The sequence below is a fragment of the Hyposmocoma kahamanoa genome, unplaced genomic scaffold, assembly GCF_003589595.1.
Source record: "Hyposmocoma kahamanoa isolate Upper Pololo Valley unplaced genomic scaffold, ASM358959v1 78, whole genome shotgun sequence".
Lineage (NCBI taxonomy): Eukaryota > Metazoa > Arthropoda > Insecta > Lepidoptera > Cosmopterigidae > Hyposmocoma > Hyposmocoma kahamanoa.
The window spans coordinates 15,625,966-15,639,164 of record NW_020653945.1 but is presented as its reverse complement, the minus strand read 5'-3'; the positions used below and the strand labels follow the sequence as shown (position 1 = coordinate 15,639,164).

At 35.5% G+C, this 13,199-nt stretch overlaps 1 non-coding gene across 1 annotated transcript; it reads left to right on the top strand.

Moving 5' to 3' along the window:
- Positions 1-2,251: 2,251 nt before the first annotated feature.
- Trnas-gcu lies at positions 2,252-2,333 on the top strand. The gene has a single exon. It is a non-coding gene; the product is annotated as a tRNA-Ser (tRNA).
- The last annotated feature ends 10,866 nt before the right edge of the window (positions 2,334-13,199 follow it).

Below are 13,199 nucleotides of genomic sequence, written 5' to 3'. Positions count from 1 at the left end.
TCATATATAATACATTATTTGTTTAATTTAATGCCATGAAATACTTGTTATTATTTTTTCACGTAGAAATCTGGGTTGATTTTAATGTTATTAAACATACTGTGTTGGTTCGATAAATTGTTTTCTCTGTCTATGTATCTACATAAATAAAGAAACACCTTGGCAATGTATATTAAGTTCAATTTCCTTTACAACTCTTACTTTACTTGATACTTTTTTCTAACGCTGATAATTTGAGAAAAGAAACACGTAAAAGTAGAGTGTTTTATAGACAGCCAGTAGATAATTAATAAGCTTCGAATAGATGGAAAAGAGAGGCTTGTATATCATTATAATGCGTTATTGTGGACCCTGCCCATTACTCATTCAGTCACTAGTTTTTGAATAAGGCGCTTCGAACTTTAATTCCTGATTTTCGAGTCGCCTAATTAATTTAACTTTAACGTAATCGTTACTTTTTTATAGATATCATTGAAAAACGATTACAGCTGCAACGTTTTAATCCATAGATAACGTCAAGACACATTACACATGATTGTATCGGTAGTGTTAGACACAGCAAATGATGCCATTGATGTCTTTTCCATTGAATGATTTTTTTTACAGTACCAAGTGCGCGTAGATACGCGTGCGCTGACCACACAGTTATCATAACAGTTGCAGTGCTACTAAAAGCTTTAAATCGCAAAGATCTGAGGGGCACAGCCGCTGCGCCCGTCACCCTCAGACATAAGTTGACAAGTACCATGTGTCTGTAATTTCACCTTTACCCTTCAAAATCGGAACACAGTAACCTGACGTTATTGCTTGGCGGCAGAAATAGGTAAGGTGGCAGTACTTCTCTAGACGAACTCTTTTACAAGGAACTCTACTGCCACTACTGATATGATTGGCAGGATCCAAATAGCCCATATTAGACTTTATGATCTATCGTAGACGACAAGAACAATTCCGTCTTCGGGAATAATAATGAATTATGTGGGGCTTGCTCATTATTATGGCCGCGTTTCCTTGTCGGTTCATCTTAGAGGACTTAATTTATTATTATAAGAGATCGAACACAAAGAAGAATTCAGGATCCATCAGTTCAAAGGAATTCTTCTTCGTGTTCTATCTACGTATTAATAATTACCTATGAGAAACCAGTGGAGTAATTGATACATGATACATAAATATGTTCCTTAAAAATCAATATTACAAGACTGTTTTTTATTGTAAAAATTCCTTTACGATTTTGTATAAATATTTTCTTCATTGGTAAGAAATAGTTATTTGTTCAACAAGAGAGCAAAGTCGTTTTTTGGTGCGAGTGCTGTTTTTGAGTCCTGAGCAAGCGAAAGATTCTATAGTTGAATCACGAGCGTAGCGAGTGATTCAGAATTAGAATCTTGAGCGAAGCGAGGGACTCAAAAATACGAGCTGCAAAATAACTTTGCTCTCGCGTGATACATACAACTTTTCACCTCAGCAGCGAGAACATATATATATACTAAAGGGACAAGTAATAAAAACACGTCATGAAAGCAAATGCATCATTGTATATTTACAAAAATACAGAATTTACAAAAAATTAAAAGTGGAACGTGAAGTTTGTACAATTCTGTAGATTAAAATTAAATGACCCCTTCGCATTAAATGACAAGTCTCCACTTAAAAAGCAAAAAGCTACTTTTTCTCACGGAGTGAGCAAAATAAGATTTTGCTCACTGATTTCACACAGCAAAATAGCCTTGTTCGAGCTGCTGAGGTGAAAAGATTTTTCTCCAATGCAACGCATATGCTAAAATCGGGTCATATTAGAGCTCGATCTGCCCTGAAGGCCCGGCTGATGATATATAATCAAAAAGAAAGAAAGTTAGAAAGAGGTCGCACTTTATTGTGAGCAAGTTATACGACTCATTATATCACTTTCTCGAATATTTATAATGCAGTAGGCGGTATGGTGATTTAAAGTTATTAATTTTAAAATTACTGACAAAATACATTATAACGCAATCTATATCTTCTATAATCTATACATATATTCTTTCTTAATCAGTGCAAAATATACAAAAAATTTAAGTACAGACAGAACCAAAATGTTTAAAAGCAAGTATTATTTCAACTACAAATAAAAGATTTCAAATAAATGGGTCATCATTGATCGATAACACTAGTGACGTCAGCATAAATACACTCGCAAAAACGCTATACAGAAAGCGGTTTACGGCCCCCTTATGACGTGTACGCATATTTCGCGCCTGCCCGACATGACGAGGTGGCCGAGTGGTTAAGGCGTTGGACTGCTAATCCAATGTGCTCTGCACGCGTGGGTTCGAATCCCATCCTCGTCGAACTTAGGTTTTACTTGAATATTGTACTTTTAAATGTTTTTTTCTATATCGTAATTTGTTTTTTTTTTTTGCAAATCGTGAGAGTACAAAATATAATTAAAAAGTATTTATTAACCAATACAAATTATTTGAGCTATTTTACTCATAATATTCTGTTTTTTTTTCTTTGAAATTGTATTGACCTTAGTTTTTTTAGCTTTACAGGAAAAAGTTGCTGTTTAGTATAATATGTTTGTATTTTGCTTGTTACATGTTTGTTTGCTCTTTTTATTAATCTAAATAATTTACTATAGTCGAATCAAGATGGTGAATTTGATAACTAGGAACGTCGACTAATGAGTATAGAACGAACCTTAATAATTATTGTCAAAATAAAAAAACAAATTAGGATGTTATCTTGTCTATGAACACGAACAACATATTATTTATTTCCATTAAATACTATCATTAAAACATAGTTTGGTTTTATACATACATTTGAATTGCAATTAATTGTGATACTTTTAATTTGTGATTTGTTATTTATATGTTTAGATCTATGGCTTCTTTTTAAACTTTATCTTGTAAACAATAAGGTCGTATTAAGTTAATACTGAAATAATGTTTATTAAAATAAATATCTTTTAGTCTACTCTACTCGGGCGGAAATGGATTAAAAATTAATATTAATTTACATTTAGTTCAAAAATTACCTTTTTATAAATTTATAGGAGGTTGTTTGTTTTTGAAGATTGCAGTTAGTGATCTTAGGCGGGTATGAATACTAATTTACTATGGTTACTATTATTAACTAATATTGTACTAGTACTATAGTGATGTAATATGATCAGCGTAACACATTAATGTTACATCTCCAATCTGAAATGAAATAAAATGTGCTTTCAAAATTATCAATGGATGCTATCAGCGCAAAAGTGTAGCCCGATTTTTTTTTCAATGTTATTTTAAATGATTCTAAAGTACATATTTATTTCACATTTGGATGCTATTTTCATGTATAAAAAATATTATAATTATTAATGTTTTCAAGTCATATTGTATAAAAAATAATTCATTTGGTTTACACCACTTTTGCGCTCATAGCCTCAATTATCATACCATCGCAGTTCGACTGTAATGTTATTTACACACAGCGGAAAGTCACAATATCAGCTGTATATGATGTAGGTATTTTTAATTAGCAGAAAATCTAACCTCAACCATCTTGTCCAGTGTAGTAGGTTATTTACCTAACAACACTCCGTGAACGCCTGCAGAAGTGCCGCCACTTCCGTCATCTTACAGTTATGCCATCGTCACTTTCTCACCTTGCACTGTTTGAATTTTGAATGACCTTTAAGGATAGTAAATAAATGAATATAAAATATTAAATAAATAAATATAAAAATAATTTATTGCAGACAATTTACAGTCCTACTGTCAGTACGTATTTTACAGATAAAATTAAAGAAAATAAAATAAAATGAAGGAATGAATGAAATGATTATATGATATCTGCTAAGCTCACCGAGTTCCCAGGACGTGAAGCTCAGTGAACCCAGTAAGCAGATCTGAGTCCCACCTATCTCCTATCATTTTATTATATTATGTCAGGTTTAGTTTGATTGTATTAAACTTTATTCATATAGTGAAAAATACGGGCGGAAAACGATTACGAGGTCATGCACCAACAAGGTCGACCGAACAGGTGAAAGGCTCATCATCTTCCAAATTTTACACGGTCGTAAGGGACGCACTGGATAGTAACTGATGGAGGCAGATTACCCGATTCAGAAGTAGGCATGAAGCTGACCAAGCTCCTCAGACATGAGATTTTTTTCAAATTAAATAATAGACACGCGCTTGGCTACAATGTCACCTTATGTTAAGCGACGACGTGACCGACGAAGGTACGCGTTTGCCTAAAAATGCCTATTCACTCTAGCCTCAAGTAGCCCCAAATTGAATATACTTTTCGGGAAACACAGATAGTGTTCCCATTCCTTTGCCGTGCGCATCAGAAAGGAGAAAGCAAAGCGCTTAGTGCGAATCGGTAGTATATAAACGACATAACGATGGAGTGTCTCGGACCTTCTAGGCGACCGAAGGAGGAACGGTGAGGGTGGAACTAAATTGAAAAGTTCTTGCGCACACTCCCCGATATGTATCCGATAGAATACATTTCGGGTATGAATAGAGAGAGAAAGAGAGAGAGTTTAGTGTTAAGGAAGTAGCTACATATCGTCACACAGTCGGTTTGAGCTATTGATATCTGGTCTGGGTAATCCTTGAGTTAATGTAGGTCATTTCAGTCACCCTGTTGCCCACTTTCATTAGTTTTTAATCTCGATTAAGTTACATGCTGTACAGTGCAAGATATTGTCACTTACGGTGTTACAGTTTCTGCTAATCTACGTTTTGAAACTTAATTTTTGGATCTAAATAGCGTATATACATATGTTATTTCAAACAAACCAATATTACGGTACCATGGTCATAGCTGACTGAGATGGTAGTCATCAACTATGTAAAGTTGGTTGGAAAGCATGGGTTGGTTTGAAAAAAGTAATATACACGATTTAGATTTTTTTTTATGATATCAAGCGAGGGGACGAACATGTCGTGCGCCTGGTGGTAAGCGACACGCCTAGGTACCCATAACAGTTACTACAGCACTAGTCACTTTGAACCGCAAAGTACTGAGGAGCACTGCCATTGCGCCCGTTGCCCTGAAACATAAAATGAATAACTCCCATGTGCCTGTAATTTCATCAGCACCCTTGCCCTTCAAAACCGGAACGCAGTACCGTGTTATATTACTGCTTGATGGCAGAAAAAAAATTAAATCCCAGGAAATTTAGAACCTAAAAAATGTTTTATTTCAATGTATAGCAATCGTTAAAGCTTAAGAACTCGATTCACACTTTTTTAAACAACATTTCTCGTCTTTTCCGATCTAAACAATATTGCGGTTAATTTAATTACAGCTAGCGAGGGTGTAATAGATTTTTACAATATCTTCTCATAATTAAATGCGGCGAGGCGCGGCAGCGCGTGTCAGGCATTGTTGCCACTGTTATTTATGAATATTGTAGTCTCTTGCTGCAATGAACTTGTGATCCGGCGGGTAGGATCCTCGACACGTGACCAGGCCCTCGGCGGGTGTGTGACATGCACTTATGAACACTTACGCAGGGTGAACTATCATAATAGTTCATGCGGAAGTCAATGCTTGTCTGAAGTCTTTAAGAGTTAAATTTAAAAAAAATGATATTCTTACACTAGCGTCATAGTACATGTATGAAAATGTAATTTATATTAGGACGAAGAATATTTTCTTATTAAAAATAATGACAAATATAATATTAATACGTGATATAATAATTGTAACTTTTAAAAAAAAACATCGACCTCAAAAGTTTGCTTATCGACTTTTTTCGATTTCCATGGGATCCCTTCATCGGATTCTGACTTCTTGGTGACAATGGGATTGTTACGGACTACTTTGTACAGTTTTATATTACATTTTCTTTTCTGGTCGTCATGGTGTCGGTGATTTGTTGATTACACGTATTGTGTTAAGTGAAAAGTCGTCTTTTATTTGCGGTATATAATTAGTAATTTGTGATAGCCCAAACGAACCCAGAACAGCATCAGGGACCACCTCGAGAGTGTACCTTGTCAAACAAAAGAAGAATTTTCGAAATCGGTCCACAATTGACGAAAATATCTGAAAACATACATACATACAGTCGAACGTATAACCTCCTCCTTTTTTTGGCAGTCGCAAAAAAATTGTATATACGCTTCTATAATAAGATTACCGTTGATATTCAACATTTTCCATTTATGAGTTTTAAATCTATAAACAAAAATCTAACACTGACGAAACAATAATCTCAGTACAGAGTACCTATTAAAAAACCGACCTTAAAAGTACGTGAAATTACATATATTTGCCAAGTTTTTTTGAAATCGGTTACCGGAAAGTGCGCAAACCCGGATTCATCCCCTAGTTCGTGGTTTAGTAGTTTGTGGTTGTCTATGTGTGTGTCCATGGCACCCACGACCCAGGGATTCCCTAGTGCTGGGCTATGTTGAGTGTGTGTGTAAAAAAAAAACCATTAAAATAAATTGCTCCTTATAATAAAATTTAGACGCTATTTATAAAAATGAATCTTCATGCGTGAACAGCCACTCTATGAGGTGGACGATTTTCTTGAAAATGAAATGGCACCACTATGGAGGTACCCTCTTTCCACCAAAAAAATAATCACGAAAATCGGTACACAAATACCGGAGTTATCGCGCAACATACATACAAAAAAAAAAACATTCAGTCTAATTGAGAACCTCCCCTTTTTTTGAAGTCGGTTAAAAACTTTATACTGAAGTTTATTTATCATCATCTTTGCGCTCTCGGTTGACGTTTGTTTAGCTTTTGCATGTTGTTTCGATCAATGATATTTGAAATAAATACTGTAAACGATAAATGTGTGCAAAAGTATATATACAAAGAGCAACCTGTAGAGTTTTATGCTCATTCTTCTCAGGGGAACCTACCTTTCGAATGAGCAGTAGAGTTTAATCAACATGACGATGTCAAGTGTAATTTGCTTGCCTACGAAATAAAGATTGATCTTGACTTTTAGACAATAGCTTGTATTGAGCCGAAATAGTTTTTAATAATTTAACTTCTCTCAGAACTTTAAACTGAATAAATTTATCTTATCTATTTTTATTGAATATCATGGTAATCATCTATTTTTTGTAAAATTGTTATGTTTTCATTGTTTGGTCGATCTTTGTAACAATAATAAATTTATGCTATTAAAATCTTCTTATAGGCTTTATATATCTTATTAGAAAGAAAAATGTATTGTACAGTTAACAGCGCATCAAGTACACACTTTTGTTCGAATATCGCTTTCAGAGCAACGGAATAAGATGCGTCATGTTTAGCTTGATGTGCTGCCGTCTGTACTCTGTAAAATGTTATTGAAAATCAGCGCCACAGTCAATTATAGCTGTGGCATAACCTGAATGAAGTACTTTTTCGTACGCCACCACCGCACAAATGACAGTACATTTTGTAGTCGTTATATTTAGGCTTTTTTTGTTTTTTGTCTGTTTTGTCCTATTTTATGTTGTTTTTTTTTTTGCATTTTTATTTTATTTATTAATTGTTTTTATTTTTTAGTGTTATGAATATTTTTTTGTATCTATGTGTCGTGGCATTGCAATAAATGTTATTCTATTCTAATATTGAAACGAAACAAAATTTATATTGATAACTTAACATGAGTTAAATAAATACGACACGTACTTACACTAGGGGTTTTATATGACCACTCCGAACAAGAATAACAAATCATAGATTGATTTACGAAACTATCATATAATAGGGGTTGATGCAATCCTTACCGCATCTTCCATATTCTCCTATGAAGCAGCAAGATTGTCAATAAATTATTAGTTATAGCTACAGTGTTCTAAAGCCCGACGATTGGTATCGGAAGCGGGGCGGGGAGGGGCGTTGGGCGACTTCCTCTTCCGGTGCTCCTCGCGGTCATAACTCATCATCAGCTCGCAACGGGAGGCGCGCACCCTCACCCAAACACAAAGAAAAATAAAGATTTGTGTGAATTATACCCTCTGTGCAAGCAAAAGGGGAAATATCGGCGGATATAAAAAGATTTTGCGAGAAGGAAAACAAATGAAAAGCAGTAGTGAAATTTTTTAAAAAGTAAATACCTCTTACCAATTAATTGTCCATCTTGTATTTTGTATTTATTTGTGTGTGCGTGTACGTAGCTTAGAATAATATTATTCTATCAAACCAATGCACTGTAGGTAATATCAGTAATTATTACATTTAAAAAACCTGTTTCCAAAGTTTGTTTATACGTTTTCGGTTCGGTTATTCAGTTTCGGTTTTTCAGAGGAATTACTTTTTTTTATTATATCAAGTGGCGGGAGGAAACATTCGCGCCCTTGATACTAAGCTACGCGACTGTCCATAACAGTTGCAGTGCCATTTAGACCTTTAAATCATTAAGACCTGAGAGGCACTGCTGCTGCGCCCGTTACGCTGAGACGTAAGTTGACCACTCCCAAGCGCCTATAATTTCACCAGCACCCTTCAAAACCTGAACACAGTAATACTGACAGCAGGTGGCAGAAATAGCTAAGGTTAGATCAGCCTCAATAGTGCCATCCCATTCCAGATTTGAAGATTTGAAGGGTGGCAAATTGGTGGATGAATCAGGTTCATTGAATTTCACTCACTTTCCGTTATTTTTCTATAAAATTTGGCACATAGTTGTAATGTAATTCAGTAGCAGCAGAGCTCCTTGTGAAAGAGTTCGTCTAGGAAAGTACTGCCACCTTACCTATTTCTGCCGCCAAACAGTAATGTTAGCATTACTGCGTTCCAATTTTGAAAGATAAGGGTGCTAGTGAAATTACAGACTTGTCAACTTATGTCTCAGGGTGATAGGCACAGTGGTAGTGCCCCTCAGACCTTCGCGATTTAGAGCTCTGGGTGGCACGGCAACTGTTACAGACAGGCGTGTAGCTTACCATCAGGCGTACGACTTGTTCGTACCGTCACTCTTAATAGTATAAAAAAAAATTTCAAAACATTGTACAAGGTCTTGCAGTGTTTTGGTCTGACGCAATAGAATAACGATTATTGAAAATAGATAACGATTTCAAATTAGTACAGGCAAAAGGAAATGCTCGCTTGCCAGGTCGGTCCAGGTGCCAAGTCTTCTTTAATAGAGTTGAGTTTAAATCTTGGTGTCCACCACGGTTGATCACGGTACCTCAGTCAACCGTGACCATGGAACCTGTAAAGGGCCCGAAACGTTGGTTTGTTTGAAAAACAAATATACGCGATTTAAATCCGGAAAACTAGTTTCATTGCCTATTTTGGATATTTCTAGTTTTATTTAAAAAAGTTATTGATGTCGATTTACTCATTAATTAATGTACTTTCGATATCAGTTTAAAGCTTTTTGATATCTCTTATATTATGGAATAATCGCCTGGGCACACTTAACGATTACAACCTGTATATAACAACCGCAAAAACCTAAGCACTCGATATTCCCTTCATAGAATCTTTAAACCTCAGTCCTCATGAATAGTCAATTTGCATATATGGCCTTATTCATTAAGGGGGCGATATGTGTTATTGTTATATTGACATGATCAATCTCACTAATGAAATGATAAATAATGGATAATATTCTGATAATTTATTTCTAAAAATTACGTAAGAGACACACGAGTAGGTAGAAAGCAAAGGTATGGTAAGATAAACTTCGGTGCAGGTGCGTAAAACCGATAAGGACTTTTTTACACATTATAGATAACTGTTACAAACTAAAGGTGTTAAAGACATTGAAACCCGACTTACGACATATTGTTTCCCGCTGTCCGCTATCGGTTCCGCTGAGCTCATTTATATTCCTGACACGATTGAGACATATTGTTTTGTACAAAATGCTAATTCTCAAATACACTAAGGGCGCCTTCAAATTAAATGCTTATAGAAGCGCTGCAATGGTATTGCTATGGCGCTGCAGCCACGCCTCTACTGCTTTTTAAACAATATTTAGAAGCGCAGTTGCAGTGCCAAGCAGTCGTGAGTTGACACGCGTGCGTCACTTTTGTAGTCACGATTAGTCTACTAAAAATTACTGATAACACAGCCGTGCAACTGCAGCGCTTGTACAAGTACAATTTGAAGGCGTCCTAAACATTCTACGATATTGTACATTCTCATACTTATTGTTTCCTCTCCAAATAGGAGAATGTAAATGAACGTTTTGTACATTAAAAAAAGCAGATTGTAATACAATTTTGTGTTATTGGTAATGAATTAGAAAATTCAGTATAATTTGCACGTTAATATGTCCACATGCAGCCTGTTCGTAAACACCTATACCGTATTTCTTAAGGATCATTTTACGAGGTACTTAGGTACATGACCTTGTTAGGAAATTTTTAATTAAAATGATGTTTGCAATATAAGAGACCATATTTCTTATTGGATGACGTTATGATATTGTAAGAAATTAGTGTAGGTCAAAACCTACATTAACTTCTTTCAAGATCATCAAGTCAAATGAGAATTAAGAATTGTGAAATATTGTTAGTATATAATGTGATTAAATCGAAAGATATGATTGAATCTATACAGCCATGCATACGTCTATATAGCGTCATCTCAAAGGTCCAGTTTTAAGCATAATGCTGAGGTTCAAGCCTCTATATCAAAAAGCAAGATATTGAAGACATAACAGCGGACTAACTGCATGCGGTTTAAGGTTGAATGTTCTATAACACAGAATCCATTTCATTTTCATGAAGGCACTTCGTGCCTGTTCGAATCAGGTGCGGACTTTTTTTTAATATAATATCAAGTGTCGGGACGAACGGGAGCGCCTGATGGTAAGCTACACGCCTGTCCATAACAGTTGCAGTGCCACTCAGAGCTTTAAATCCGCAAAGATCTGAGGGGCACTGCCACTGCGCCCTAAGACATAAGTTGACAAGTCCCATGTGCCTGTATTTCACCAGAACCCTTAACCTTCCAAACTGGAACACAGTAATGCTCACATTAATGCTTAGCGGCAGAAATAGGCAAGGTGGCAGTACTCCCCGGACTAAATCTTTTACAAATAAAAATTTCTGCCGCCAAGCAGTAGTGTAAGTATTACTGCGTTTCAGTTTTGAAGGGTAAGCTAGTGAAATTACAGGTACCTGAGACTTTACTACTTATATTGTCTCAGGGTTACAGAAGCAGTGGCAAAATCGTTGCGATTTAAAGCTCTGAGCGGCACTAAAAAAACTTTAAATCCTCAAAGATCTGAGGGGCACTGCCACTACGCCCGACACCCTGAGACATAAGTTGACAAGTCCCATGTGTCAGTAATTTCACGAGCACCCTTACCCTTCAAAACCAGAATACGAACACATTAATACTAACTTTATTTGCTTGGCGGATGAAATAGGTAAGGCGGCAGTACTTCTCTAGACGAGCTCTTTCACAAGGAGCTCTACTGCTACTAAACTTACTTCTTGTACGCTATCCCAAAGTCCATGTAGCTACCGAGGTATTTAAATTGATTTATGCGTTCTATCGGATATAAAAGGCATATGCCTTAGGAATGAGTAGTAGAATTTGATCAATGTAACGATTTCCAGTCTAATTTGTTTATGTATAAAGTAAATATATATTTTCATTTGAATTTGAAACATGATATCTTATGTCTATCTTTATGCACTATTGCTGCTAGAAAGTTTCGCATTTTTAATGCAATTAGTTTGGCGTTATTTATCATTGTGGCAGTCACGACGGTTAGATATTGACTAGCTTAAAAAAGATGGATATCGGCACTGTTACAGCCAGACACTTACATTAGCACTGAAACTATTAGAGTTCATATAACACGTAACTAATTTGAATATTTGTATATGTTATGCAGGTTGAAACATCAAACAATAAAAAAAATGACTCATAGGAAATGAAACTATTTTTTCTGATCTAAATCGTGTACATTTGTTTTTTCAAAAAAACTAACGTTTCGGGCCTTTTATAGGTCCCATGGTCATGGATGACTGGTCTTGTTGTCCCATGGTATTAAATAATTTCACTTCCTGTGTGTAACAATCGTGAAAACCGAAGAATTTATATCGACAAACAAAAGACGCATAACATTCCCGACACAAAAAAATATTATGAGTATGTAATCATGCACCCAATGTATAGCATAAACAAATAAATTAATGACAAATCCGAACGGTCCCTGATGCATTCATTTAAATAAAAATTAACAATATAAATATAAAATCTGCCTATGTGGCCGAACGGTTACCATGCCGGTTTGCAGATGTCCCAGGTTCGATTCCTGGGCCGGCCGGGAGAAATATTTGTATGGCCTACATTTAGTTATCTCGTGAGTTTGGGTGTCATTTGTGGTTGTCTATGTGTGTCCATGGCACCCGCGACGCAGGGTTTCCCTAGTGCGGTGCTATGTTGAGTGTGTCAGTTATTTATTCATTTCAAATTATTATGTTCTTTAGAAAAAAAAACTGACTCATAAGTTTGTGGAATTACATCTATTTGCCAAATTCTATTGTAATCTGTTAATAGAAAGATTCATATCCTAATTTTCACTCTTAGAAGTAGAATATTTTCCTCAAATTTGAATACGACCTCTACTGAGATACACCCTTTCCAACAAAAAAGAAATCGGTTCACACATATCGTAGTAATCAATCACGTAACATACGTATAAAATAAAGTAGTCGAATTGAGAACCTCCTTTTTTTAAAGTCTGTTAAAAACGATATCTAGTACTTCAAATAATAGTTGACATTATTTTACATCATGTCTTTGTGCATCTTTTATTCTTGCCATAAATACACTTCAGAGAGTTAACAAATAAGTATTCGTTAGGAGATTTGAGTTTATTGATAAATTTAGTCTCGACTATAACAAATCTAGTTGTCCACGAAAAGAGTTTTTGTCGCTTCTAAATAACAATACGAGAGGCATAAAACATTCGACGTTTATTATAATTTAGTGGCTCTAATAAATAAAGATTTCAAGCCCAAAAACGACCGCCGGGGTTGCATGCATTACATTTCGCGTTCTATTGTGTTTTGCCGTACATTCTTTTTTGCACCTCTTCCGAATACATTTGCAATCTTCACTGATTGACGCTTTTTGCGATAACGTTGATTGTCGTCTCTTTGTGAAGGATTTTGTCCAGGGAAGTATTGTCACCTTAGCTATTTTTGCTGCCAAGCAGTAATGTGAGCATTACTGCGTTCCAGTTTGAAGGGTAAGGGTGTTCGCGAAATTACAGACAC